The 11,838-nt window shown below is 51.2% G+C and overlaps 8 non-coding genes across 8 annotated transcripts; all 8 read right to left on the bottom strand.

Annotated features, from left to right (window-relative positions):
• Positions 1 to 1,652: 1,652 nt before the first annotated feature.
• Positions 1,653 to 1,725, bottom strand: trnaa-agc (transfer RNA alanine (anticodon AGC)). The gene has a single exon. It is a non-coding gene; the product is annotated as a tRNA-Ala (tRNA).
• Positions 1,726 to 2,073: 348 nt separating this feature from the next.
• Positions 2,074 to 2,159, bottom strand: trnay-gua (transfer RNA tyrosine (anticodon GUA)). Its single transcript is given in 2 exon segments — positions 2,074 to 2,109; positions 2,123 to 2,159. It is a non-coding gene; the product is annotated as a tRNA-Tyr (tRNA).
• Positions 2,160 to 4,013: 1,854 nt separating this feature from the next.
• On the bottom strand, positions 4,014 to 4,086 carry trnaa-agc (transfer RNA alanine (anticodon AGC)). The gene has a single exon. It is a non-coding gene; the product is annotated as a tRNA-Ala (tRNA).
• Positions 4,087 to 4,427: 341 nt separating this feature from the next.
• Positions 4,428 to 4,513, bottom strand: trnay-gua (transfer RNA tyrosine (anticodon GUA)). Its single transcript is given in 2 exon segments — positions 4,428 to 4,463; positions 4,477 to 4,513. It is a non-coding gene; the product is annotated as a tRNA-Tyr (tRNA).
• Positions 4,514 to 7,466: 2,953 nt separating this feature from the next.
• trnaa-agc (transfer RNA alanine (anticodon AGC)) lies at positions 7,467 to 7,539 on the bottom strand. The gene has a single exon. It is a non-coding gene; the product is annotated as a tRNA-Ala (tRNA).
• Positions 7,540 to 7,880: 341 nt separating this feature from the next.
• Positions 7,881 to 7,966, bottom strand: trnay-gua (transfer RNA tyrosine (anticodon GUA)). Its single transcript is given in 2 exon segments — positions 7,881 to 7,916; positions 7,930 to 7,966. It is a non-coding gene; the product is annotated as a tRNA-Tyr (tRNA).
• A 2,966-nt stretch (positions 7,967 to 10,932) lies between these two features.
• On the bottom strand, positions 10,933 to 11,005 carry trnaa-agc (transfer RNA alanine (anticodon AGC)). The gene has a single exon. It is a non-coding gene; the product is annotated as a tRNA-Ala (tRNA).
• Positions 11,006 to 11,346: 341 nt separating this feature from the next.
• trnay-gua (transfer RNA tyrosine (anticodon GUA)) lies at positions 11,347 to 11,432 on the bottom strand. Its single transcript is given in 2 exon segments — positions 11,347 to 11,382; positions 11,396 to 11,432. It is a non-coding gene; the product is annotated as a tRNA-Tyr (tRNA).
• Positions 11,433 to 11,838: the final 406 nt, after the last annotated feature.

Here is an 11,838-nt window from a genome sequence, read left to right as displayed (position 1 = left end):
AAAAAATGGGAAGGAGAGATAGGGTCAAGAACAAACTTATAAAAACGAAGAAACGTTAGGAATTTAAACTGACTGAGGAATCTTGTAAAGTGTATCAAAACGAGTTTAATTTCTCACTTGAACAAAAAGATTAGCTAAGCCAAAGTGATAAGAAGATCATCAAAGATGACGTTGGTTATAGATGGCAATGAGCCACAGGGATCCCAGGAAGAAAGCAGGACATCAAAGAGGAAGTCAGACAAGTGATACCAGGAAACTCTACCTGTGCCCACATCAAGGGGTAACCTACACAGTTAAGTGCTTAATTTATCAATGACAAATTCAACACAAACTGCAAATGGCCAAACATTTTGTGGCTCAGTGTCAAATGTTATTTTCTAATACACCTGCGAAGTGCCTTGGGACATGTTCGAAATCTGAAATAAAAACAGAAAATGCCAGAAATGCTCAACAGGTCAGAGAGCATCTGTGGGGGAGAGAACGAGAGAGCAAAGATAACGGCCGGGATTTTCCGGCCCTATCGCGGGTGGGACACGCCGCGGGTGAGATGGTACCCCAGCCAGAAGCTCATTGGCCTGCGGCGGGATCAGGAGATCCCGGTTGTGGGGGGGAGGGGCGGTGCGGAAAATCTCGCCGATCATTTCTGATTGATTATTTTTCATCTGGAGTTTATGATTTTATTTCTTTCTTCACAGGTGCTGCGTGACCTGTCGAGCATTTCCACAATCTTCTGTATTGATACGCTATATAAAGACAAGTTGTTGTTGCTTTCCTTGATCTAATCTTTAGGGTAGGCTTTTCCCTGTGGGCTTCTGAACCCTACCATCAGGGTCAAATAGGGGGGTCAGTCAGAAGCCTGCACTGTGTGGGGAATAGTCACTCACCTGTCACTTTTCCCAGGGCTGCCTGTTATTTCTGCCAACGACATGCTTCTAACATAGGCCCTGGCACAAGACATTCCTGAAGCCTGATAAGGTGGGATCTCATGACCCATATGTAAACCAACTGAGTAAAGCTTAAACATGATGTCCTAGCAAGCGATAGGCCAGAAGATCACTTACTTCATGGGTTCCAATGGAAATATGAGGGGTCTACCTTGAATATCTCTCCCTTACAAAGTTGGGTGTTGGGCGCTGGGCGTTGGGCGATGGGTGTTGGGCTATGGGTGTTGGGTGTTGGGTGTTGGGCGATGGGCATTGGGTGTTGGGCGATGGGCGTTGGGTATTGGACAATGGGCATTGGGTGTTGGGCATTGGGCGACGGGCTTTGGGTGTTGGTCGATGGGTGTTGGGTGATGGGCGTTGGCGATGGGTGTTGGGCATTGAGCGATGGGCATTGGGCGTTAGGTGTTGGGCGTTGGGCGATGGGTGATGGGTGATGGGCGTTAGGTGTTGGGTGTTGGACGATGGGCATTGGGTGTTGGGCGATGGGGGGGCAGTTGGTTGCAGCAAGAAATTGAGAAATATTGTGCCCCATTCCAGATGCACTGCCAACCCCTCCTGCCTGTGCCATTTCTGTTCCTGAGCCATTTAGGTACCAAAATTAAGAGCATATTAGCCTGTACTTTCGAAATGAAAGTGATTGAAAGTAAATTGTGCTTGTGAACATTTTTAAGAAGAAAATCGATGCCATCTGAGAAAAGAAAGTACAACTGGAGGATGCGGGCATCGATCCCGCTACCTCTCACATGCTAAGCGAGCGCTCTACCATTTGAGCTAATCCCCCGGATAACAATAAAGGCAGGAAAATGGCTGAAGAACGATCATCAGCTGCAGTCACTACCTCAGAGTTGACATTGGGGGGCGCTGCCTCAGAGTCCGTTAAACCGCCGCTCTGCGCGCGTGCACCGCAGTCGGGTGAGACGCTTTGCTGCGGCGCCTCGGCAGGAGGTCTCCGAGTCCCGTGCTCGCGCGCGCGTCCTTCACCCCGACCCAAACCTGATCCTTTCCCGGCAGTAGGGAAGCACCGGCATTTCTCTGGCCCCCCGATACCCATTTAACGACCGTCGAGATTGCCGATGTCCCTATTGGGAGGGGGTAAAAAGCGGTGAGGGATGGGGGGAAAAAAAAAATGTCCTTCGAGCCGGAATCGAACCAGCGACCTAAGGATGGCCACGGAACAGCTACAGTCCTCCGCTCTACCAGCTGAGCTATCGAAGGCGCTGCTGAGCAATGCGCTCTCCAGGCCTGATGTGTGTACGGCAGAGGAAATAGTCGTCATTCCTACTGCTCCGCTTCTGATTGGTCAACCGTGCAGGAGCAGGGGCGCAGGCGCTCTTCAAGCCTGTCACACCTGCGCCCTGGGCGCGTGCTAATAGGTGTGTCAGTCAGAAGCCTGCACTGTGTGGGGAATAGTCACTCACCTGTCACTTTTCCCAGGGCTGCCTGTTATTTCTGACAACGACATGCTTCTAACATAGGCCCTGGCACAAGACATTCCTGAAGCCTGATAAGGTGGGATCTCATGACCCATATGTAAACCAACTGAGTAAAGCTTAAACATGATGTCCTAGCAAGCGATAGGCCAGAAGATCACTTACTTCATGGGTTCCAATGGAAATAGGAAGCGTCCATCTTGAATATCTCTCCCTTGCAAAGTGAACATCTGAAAGGAGATTGTCTCACACGTTATTCACCGGCCCCTGGAAATAAGGTAGATAAATGGGCTCTCAAGAGTGGAAAAAATATTTTGGATGGAGGATCCATGCTTCTTAAACTGGATCTATGCTGGCTTTGGACTTACACCTAGCTCAAGAAGACTGAGAGCAGAAGAGACTGCTCCAGCTACAGAGATCAGCACCACGCTTCTTCTTCCATCCGTTTGCCAGATCTGGGACCAGTGAACCGCTCTGAGGAGACTGCCTGCTTATGAAGAACAGCATCTTCCTGTTTGCTTCCCCCGTCGGTTTGTCTGATCTGGGACCGGTAAACTGTTCTCCCCTTGTTATGTCAAATGTCTTATCTGCTTGTTTAGCTTATGAAGCGTTTCCAAATGTTTGCTTCTTAGTGAACTCATTTAAAGCTATAAATGACTTTGACCCTCTTTTTGGGAAGCTGTGACTCCTGGATTAAATCTTGCATTCTACCCCACTGCCTGCACCCAAATTTCCCCTCCTGACCTCAGAACCTTGATCATCCACTAAACATGCCCCTCCCCTACCCCAATCCCCTACCCATTGTTTACTACCCCCTCGCCCCAATCCCCTACCTTCCACCTCCAATCTCCTATTCACCATCCTGTCCTGCCTCCACCTACTGAACACCAACCGCTGTCCAGTTCCTCCCCATCCCAATCCCTGCACTAACTCCCACGCTCTAATCCCTTACCCACCATCCACTAACACTCCCATCACAATCCCCAGTTCGCTATCCACCAGCACCCTCCCAACAGACCCCTGCCAAACAAACCCTGTCCACTGGTCACTGTTCATTCTCTTCCAACCTTATCCTGAATCTCTGCCCACGTCCTCTCTTGTTCCCTCAGAACCCCTCATTCCCTCCCACCCGCACCACCTGGTTATTTCTCTACCAGCCAGTCTCTTTCAAGTCTCTTCTAAGTGGGACCTGTCTCTCTGCAGGGACAGCTGGTGAAATCTGTAAACAGTTGGGCATTGGGTATTGGGCGTTGGGTGATGGGTGTTGGGCTTTGGGTATTGGGCGATGGGCGTTTGGCGATGGGAGTTGTGTGTTGGGCGATGGGCGTTGGGCGATGGGCGTAGAGCGATGGGCATTGGGCAATGGGCGTTGGGTGTTAGGCGATGAGCGTTAAGTGTTGGGTGTTGGGCGATGGGTGTTGGGCATTGGGCGATGGTGGGGGCGGTTGTTTGCAGCAAGAAATTGAGCAATATTGTGCCCCATTCCAGAAGCATTTCCAAGCCTTCTTGCCTGTGCCATCTCTGTTCCTTGGCCATTTAGGTACCCTGTACTTTTGAAATGAAAGTGATTGAAAGTAAATTGTGTTTGTGAACATTTTAAAGAAGAAAATCACGGCCATCTGAGAAAAGAAAATCCAACTGGAGGATGCGGGCATCGATCCCGCTACCTCTCACATGCTAAGCGAGCGCTCTACCATTTGAGCTAATCCCCCGGATTACATTCTGCGCAGGAAAATGACTGAAGAACGATCATCAGCTGCAGTCACTGCCTCAGAGTCGACATTGGGAGGACGCTACCTCAAGGTCCGTTAAACCGCCGCTCCGCGCGCGCACACCACAGGGAGAGCCGCTTTGCCACGGCGGGAGGTCTCCGAGTCCCGCGCTCGCGTCCTTCACCCTGGCCCTAACCTGATCGTTTCCAGGCAGTAGGGAAGCACCAGCATTTGTCTGGCCCCCCCCGATACCCATTTAACGACCATCGCGATTGCCGGTGTCCCTATTGGCGGGGGTGGGGGTAAAAAGCGGTGCGGAATGGAGCCAAATAAAAATCACGTCCTTCGAGCCGGAATTGAACCAGCGACCTAAGGATGGCCACGGAACAGCTACAGTCCTCCGCTCTACCAGCTGAGCTATCGAAGGTGCGGTTGATCATTGTGCTCTCCAGGCCTGATGTGTGTACGGCAGAGGAAATAGTCGTCATTACTGCTGCTCCGCCTCTGATTGGTCAACCGGGCAGGAGCAGGGGCACAGGCGCTCTTCAAGCCTGTCACACCTGCGCCCTGGGCGTGTGCCGCCTGGCATGTGCCGGGACGGTTGGAACGTCCTCCGCTGCAAATGGTGATTTTTCAATGGAAACTTTCGACAAATGGCGTGAGAAACGTGCACCGAACCGACTTTAAAAAGTTACGTTTCAGGTAGGTGGCCGCCGACAATTAATGGGGTAAAAGAAAGGGAATGACTGAAAGGTACTTACCTGTCGCACCTGCGCCAATGTGGGAGGTTCAGGGTGATCACTGCAAGGAGAGGCTGACATTGCTTCGCTCAGGCAGTCAGGCTGCATCAAGCTGTGTGCGTAGACCCTCGGTACGCAAACACCAAGGGTCACTACGTGCTGAGGTTCTACCTGTGCCCGGTGTTGCGAAGGATGGGTCTGGCCACGCTGCCGCAGAACGCTCCAAGTAGTTGGACCACTTGTCCCCTGGTGGAAAAAGTTAGGCAGAGAGATTAGCTAAGCCAAAGTGATGATAAGATCATCAAAGATGACGTTGGTTATAGATGGCAATGAGCCGCAGGGAATCCCAGGAAGAAAGCAGGACATCAAAGAGGAAGTCAGACAAGTGATACCTGTGCCCACATCAAGGGGTAACCTACATAGTTAAGTGGTTAATTTGTCAATGACAAATTCAACACAAACTGCAAATGGCTAAACATTTTGTGGCTCAGTGTCAAAAGTTATTTTCTAATACACCTGCGAAGTGCCTTGGGACATGTTTGAAATCTGAAATAAAAACAGAAAATGCCAGAAATGCTCAGCAGGTCAGAGAGCATCTGTGGGGGAGAGAAAGAGAGAGCGAAGTTAACGGCCGGGATTTTCCGGTCGTGTTGCGGGTGGGACCCGCCGCAGGCGAGATGGTACCCCAGCCAGAAGCTCATTGGCCTGCGGCGGGTTCAGGAGATCCCGGAGGGTGGGGGGTGTGCGGAAAATCTCGCCGATCAGTTCGGATTGATTATGTGATTTTATTTCTTTCTTCACAGATGCTGCGTGACCTGTCGAGCATTTCCACAATCTTCTGTATTGATACGCTATATAAAAACAAGCTGTTGTTTTCCTTGATCTAATCTTTAGGGTAGGCTTTTCCCTGTGGGCTCCTGAACCCTGCCATCAGGGTCAAATAGGGGGGTCAGTCAGAAGCCTGCACTGTGTGGGGAATAGTCACTCACCTGTCACTTTTCCCAGGGCTGCCTGTTATTTCTGCCAACGACATGCTTCTAACATAGGCCCTGGCACAAGACATTCCTGAAGCCTGATAAGGTGGGATCTCATGACCCATATCTAAACCAACTGAGTAAAGCTTGAACATGATGTCCTCGCAAGCGATAGGCCAGAAGATGACTTACTTCATGGGTTCCAATGGAAATAGGAGGGGTCCACCTTGAATATCTCTCCCTTGCAAAGTGAACATCTGAAAGGAGATTGTCTCACACGTTATTCACCGGCCCCTAGAAATAAGGTCGATAAATGGGCTCTCAAGAGGGGAAAAAATATTTTGGATGGAGGATCCATGCTTCTTAAACTGGATCAATGCTGGCTTTGGACATACACCTAGCTCAAGAAGACTGAGAGCAGAAGAGACTGCTCCAGCTACAGAGATCAGCACCACGCTTCTTCTTCCATCCGTTTGCCAGATCTGGGACCAGTGAACCGCTCTGAGGAGACTGCCTGCTTATGAAGAACAGCACCTCCCTGTTTGTTTCCCCCATCGGTTTGTCTGATCTGGGACCGGTAAACTGTTCTCCCCTTGTTTTGTCGAATGTCTTATCTGTTTGTTTACCTTATGAAGCGTTTCCAAATGTTTGCTTCTTAGTGAACTCATTTAAAGCTATAAATGACTTTGACCCTCTTTTTGGGAAGCTGTGACTCCCGGATTAAATCTTGCATTCTACCCCACTGCCTGCACCCAAATTTCCCCTCCTGACCTCAGAACCTTGATCATCCACTAAACATGCCCCTCCCCTACCCCAATCCCCTACCTATTGTTTACTACCCCCTCGCCCCAATCCCCTACCTTCCACCTCCAATCTCCTATTCACCATCCTGTCCTGCCTCCACCTACTGAACACCAACCGCTGTCCAGTTCCTCCCCATCCCAATCCCTGCACTAACTCCCACGCTCTAATCCCTTACCCACCATCCACTAACACTCCCATCACAATCCCCAGTTCGCTATCCACCAGCACCCTCCCAACAGACCCCTGCCAAACAAACCCTGTCCACTGGTCACTGTTCATTCTCTTCCAACCTTATCCTGAATCTCTGCCCACGTCCTCTCTTGTTCCCTCAGAACCCCTCATTCCCTCCCACCCGCACCACCTGGTTATTTCTCTACCAGCCAGTCTCTTTCAAGTCTCTTCTAAGTGGGACCTGTCTCTCTGCAGGGACAGCTGGTGAAATCGGTAAACAGTTGGGCATTGGGTATTGGGCGTTGGGTGATGGGTGTTGGGCTTTGGGCATTGGGCGATGGGCGTTTGGCGATGGGAGTTGTGTGTTGGGCGATGGGCGTTGGGCGATGGGCGTAGAGCGATGGGCATTGGGCAATGGGCGTTGGGTGTTAGGCGATGAGCGTTAAGTGTTGGGTGTTGGGCGATGGGTGTTGGGCATTGGGCGATGGTGGGGGCGGTTGTTTGCAGCAAGAAATTGAGCAATATTGTGCCCCATTCCAGAAGCATTTCCAACCCTTCTTGCCTGTGCCATCTCTGTTCCTTGGCCATTTAGGTACCCTGTACTTTTGAAATGAAAGTGATTGAAAGTAAATTGTGTTTGTGAACATTTTAAAGAAGAAAATCACGGCCATCTGAGAAAAGAAAATCCAACTGGAGGATGCGGGCATCGATCCCGCTACCTCTCACATGCTAAGCGAGCGCTCTACCATTTGAGCTAATCCCCCAGATTACATTCTGCGCAGGAAAATGACTGAAGAACGATCATCAGCTGCAGTCACTGCCTCAGAGTCGACATTGGGAGGACGCTACCTCAAGGTCCGTTAAACCGCCGCTCCGCGCGCGCACACCACAGGGAGAGCCGCTTTGCCACGGCGGGAGGTCTCCGAGTCCCGCGCTCGCGTCCTTCACCCTGGCCCTAACCTGATCGTTTCCAGGCAGTAGGGAAGCACCAGCATTTGTCTGGCCCCCCCCGATACCCATTTAACGACCATCGCGATTGCCGGTGTCCCTATTGGCGGGGGTGGGGGTAAAAAGCGGTGCGGAATGGAGCCAAATAAAAATCACGTCCTTCGAGCCGGAATTGAACCAGCGACCTAAGGATGGCCACGGAACAGCTACAGTCCTCCGCTCTACCAGCTGAGCTATCGAAGGTGCGGTTGATCATTGTGCTCTCCAGGCCTGATGTGTGTACGGCAGAGGAAATAGTCGTCATTACTGCTGCTCCGCCTCTGATTGGTCAACCGGGCAGGAGCAGGGGCACAGGCGCTCTTCAAGCCTGTCACACCTGCGCCCTGGGCGTGTGCCGCCTGGCATGTGCCGGGACGGTTGGAACGTCCTCCGCTGCAAATGGTGATTTTTCAATGGAAACTTTCGACAAATGGCGTGAGAAACGTGCACCGAACCGACTTTAAAAAGTTACGTTTCAGGTAGGTGGCCGCCGACAATTAATGGGGTAAAAGAAAGGGAATGACTGAAAGGTACTTACCTGTCGCACCTGCGCCAATGTGGGAGGTTCAGGGTGATCACTGCAAGGAGAGGCTGACATTGCTTCGGTCAGGCAGTCAGGCTGCATCAAGCTGTGTGCGTAGACCCTCGGTACGCAAACACCAAGGGTCACTACGTGCTGAGGTTCTACCTGTGCCCGGTGTTGCGAAGGATGGGTCTGGCCACGCTGCCGCAGAACGCTCCAAGTAGTTGGACCACTTGTCCCCTGGTGGAAAAAGTTAGGCAGAGAGATTAGCTAAGCCAAAGTGATGATAAGATCATCAAAGATGACGTTGGTTATAGATGGCAATGAGCCGCAGGGAATCCCAGGAAGAAAGCAGGACATCAAAGAGGAAGTCAGACAAGTGATACCAGGAAACTCTACCTGTGCCCACATCAAGGGGTAACCTACATAGTTAAGTGGTTAATTTGTCAATGACAAATTCAACACAAACTGCAAATGGCTAAACATTTTGTGGCTCAGTGTCAAAAGTTATTTTCTAATACACCTGCGAAGTGCCTTGGGACATGTTTGAAATCTGAAATAAAAACAGAAAATGCCAGAAATGCTCAGCAGGTCAGAGAGCATCTGTGGGGGAGAGAAAGAGAGAGCGAAGTTAACGGCCGGGATTTTCCGGTCGTGTTGCGGGTGGGACCCGCCGCAGGCGAGATGGTACCCCAGCCAGAAGCTCATTGGCCTGCGGCGGGTTCAGGAGATCCCGGAGGGTGGGGGGTGTGCGGAAAATCTCGCCGATCAGTTCGGATTGATTATGTGATTTTATTTCTTTCTTCACAGATGCTGCGTGACCTGTCGAGCATTTCCACAATCTTCTGTATTGATACGCTATATAAAAACAAGCTGTTGTTTTCCTTGATCTAATCTTTAGGGTAGGCTTTTCCCTGTGGGCTCCTGAACCCTGCCATCAGGGTCAAATAGGGGGGTCAGTCAGAAGCCTGCACTGTGTGGGGAATAGTCACTCACCTGTCACTTTTCCCAGGGCTGCCTGTTATTTCTGCCAACGACATGCTTCTAACATAGGCCCTGGCACAAGACATTCCTGAAGCCTGATAAGGTGGGATCTCATGACCCATATCTAAACCAACTGAGTAAAGCTTGAACATGATGTCCTCGCAAGCGATAGGCCAGAAGATGACTTACTTCATGGGTTCCAATGGAAATAGGAAGGGTCCACCTTGAATATCTCTCCCTTGCAAAGTGAACATCTGAAAGGAGATTGTCTCACACGTTATTCACCGGCCCCTAGAAATAAGGTCGATAAATGGGCTCTCAAGAGGGGAAAAAATATTTTGGATGGAGGATCCATGCTTCTTAAACTGGATCAATGCTGGCTTTGGACATACACCTAGCTCAAGAAGACTGAGAGCAGAAGAGACTGCTCCAGCTACAGAGATCAGCACCACGCTTCTTCTTCCATCCGTTTGCCAGATCTGGGACCAGTGAACCGCTCTGAGGAGACTGCCTGCTTATGAAGAACAGCACCTCCCTGTTTGTTTCCCCCATCGGTTTGTCTGATCTGGGACCGGTAAACTGTTCTCCCCTTGTTTTGTCGAATGTCTTATCTGCTTGTTTACCTTATGAAGCGTTTCCAAATGTTTGCTTCTTAGTGAACTCATTTAAAGCTATAAATGACTTTGACCCTCTTTTTGGGAAGCTGTGACTCCCGGATTAAATCTTGCATTCTACCCCACTGCCTGCACCCAAATTTCCCCTCCTGACCTCAGAACCTTGATCATCCACTAAACATGCCCCTCCCCTACCCCAATCCCCTACCCATTGTTTACTACCCCCTCGCCCCAATCCCCTACCTTCCACCTCCAATCTCCTATTCACCATCCTGTCCTGCCTCCACCTACTGAACACCAACCGCTGTCCAGTTCCTCCCCATCCCAATCCCTGCACTAACTCCCACGCTCTAATCCCTTACCCACCATCCACTAACACTCCCATCACAATCCCCAGTTCGCTATCCACCAGCACCCTCCCAACAGACCCCTGCCAAACAAACCCTGTCCACTGGTCACTGTTCATTCTCTTCCAACCTTATCCTGAATCTCTGCCCACGTCCTCTCTTGTTCCCTCAGAACCCCTCATTCCCTCCCACCCGCACCACCTGGTTATTTCTCTACCAGCCAGTCTCTTTCAAGTCTCTTCTAAGTGGGACCTGTCTCTCTGCAGGGACAGCTGGTGAAATCGGTAAACAGTTGGGCATTGGGTATTGGGCGTTGGGTGATGGGTGTTGGGCTTTGGGCATTGGGCGATGGGCGTTTGGCGATGGGAGTTGTGTGTTGGGCGATGGGCGTTGGGCGATGGGCGTAGAGCGATGGGCATTGGGCAATGGGCGTTGGGTGTTAGGCGATGAGCGTTAAGTGTTGGGTGTTGGGCGATGGGTGTTGGGCATTGGGCGATGGTGGGGGCGGTTGTTTGCAGCAAGCAATTGAGCAATATTGTGCCCCATTCCAGAAGCATTTCCAAGCCTTCTTGCCTGTGCCATCTCTGTTCCTTGGCCATTTAGGTACCCTGTACTTTTGAAATGAAAGTGATTGAAAGTAAATTGTGTTTGTGAACATTTTAAAGAAGAAAATCACGGCCATCTGAGAAAAGAAAATCCAACTGGAGGATGCGGGCATCGATCCCGCTACCTCTCACATGCTAAGCGAGCGCTCTACCATTTGAGCTAATCCCCCGGATTACATTCTGCGCAGGAAAATGACTGAAGAACGATCATCAGCTGCAGTCACTGCCTCAGAGTCGACATTGGGAGGACGCTACCTCAAGGTCCGTTAAACCGCCGCTCCGCGCGCGCACACCACAGGGAGAGCCGCTTTGCCACGGCGGGAGGTCTCCGAGTCCCGCGCTCGCGTCCTTCACCCTGGCCCTAACCTGATCGTTTCCAGGCAGTAGGGAAGCACCAGCATTTGTCTGGCCCCCCCCGATACCCATTTAACGACCATCGCGATTGCCGGTGTCCCTATTGGCGGGGGTGGGGGTAAAAAGCGGTGCGGAATGGAGCCAAATAAAAATCACGTCCTTCGAGCCGGAATTGAACCAGCGACCTAAGGATGGCCACGGAACAGCTACAGTCCTCCGCTCTACCAGCTGAGCTATCGAAGGTGCGGTTGATCATTGTGCTCTCCAGGCCTGATGTGTGTACGGCAGAGGAAATAGTCGTCATTACTGCTGCTCCGCCTCTGATTGGTCAACCGGGCAGGAGCAGGGGCACAGGCGCTCTTCAAGCCTGTCACACCTGCGCCCTGGGCGTGTGCCGCCTGGCATGTGCCGGGACGGTTGGAACGTCCTCCGCTGCAAATGGTGATTTTTCAATGGAAACTTTCGACAAATGGCGTGAGAAACGTGCACCGAACCGACTTTAAAAAGTTACGTTTCAGGTAGGTGGCCGCCGACAATTAATGGGGTAAAAGAAAGGGAATGACTGAAAGGTACTTACCTGTCGCACCTGCGCCAATGTGGGAGGTTCAGGGTGATCACTGCAAGGAGAGGCTGACATTGCTTCGGTCAG

The sequence above is a fragment of the Cetorhinus maximus genome, chromosome 5, assembly GCF_964194155.1.
Source record: "Cetorhinus maximus chromosome 5, sCetMax3.hap1.1, whole genome shotgun sequence".
NCBI classification, from domain to species: domain Eukaryota; kingdom Metazoa; phylum Chordata; class Chondrichthyes; order Lamniformes; family Cetorhinidae; genus Cetorhinus; species Cetorhinus maximus.
Note: the sequence above shows the minus strand (reverse complement) of the source record. Positions and strands in the feature narration are given on the sequence as shown.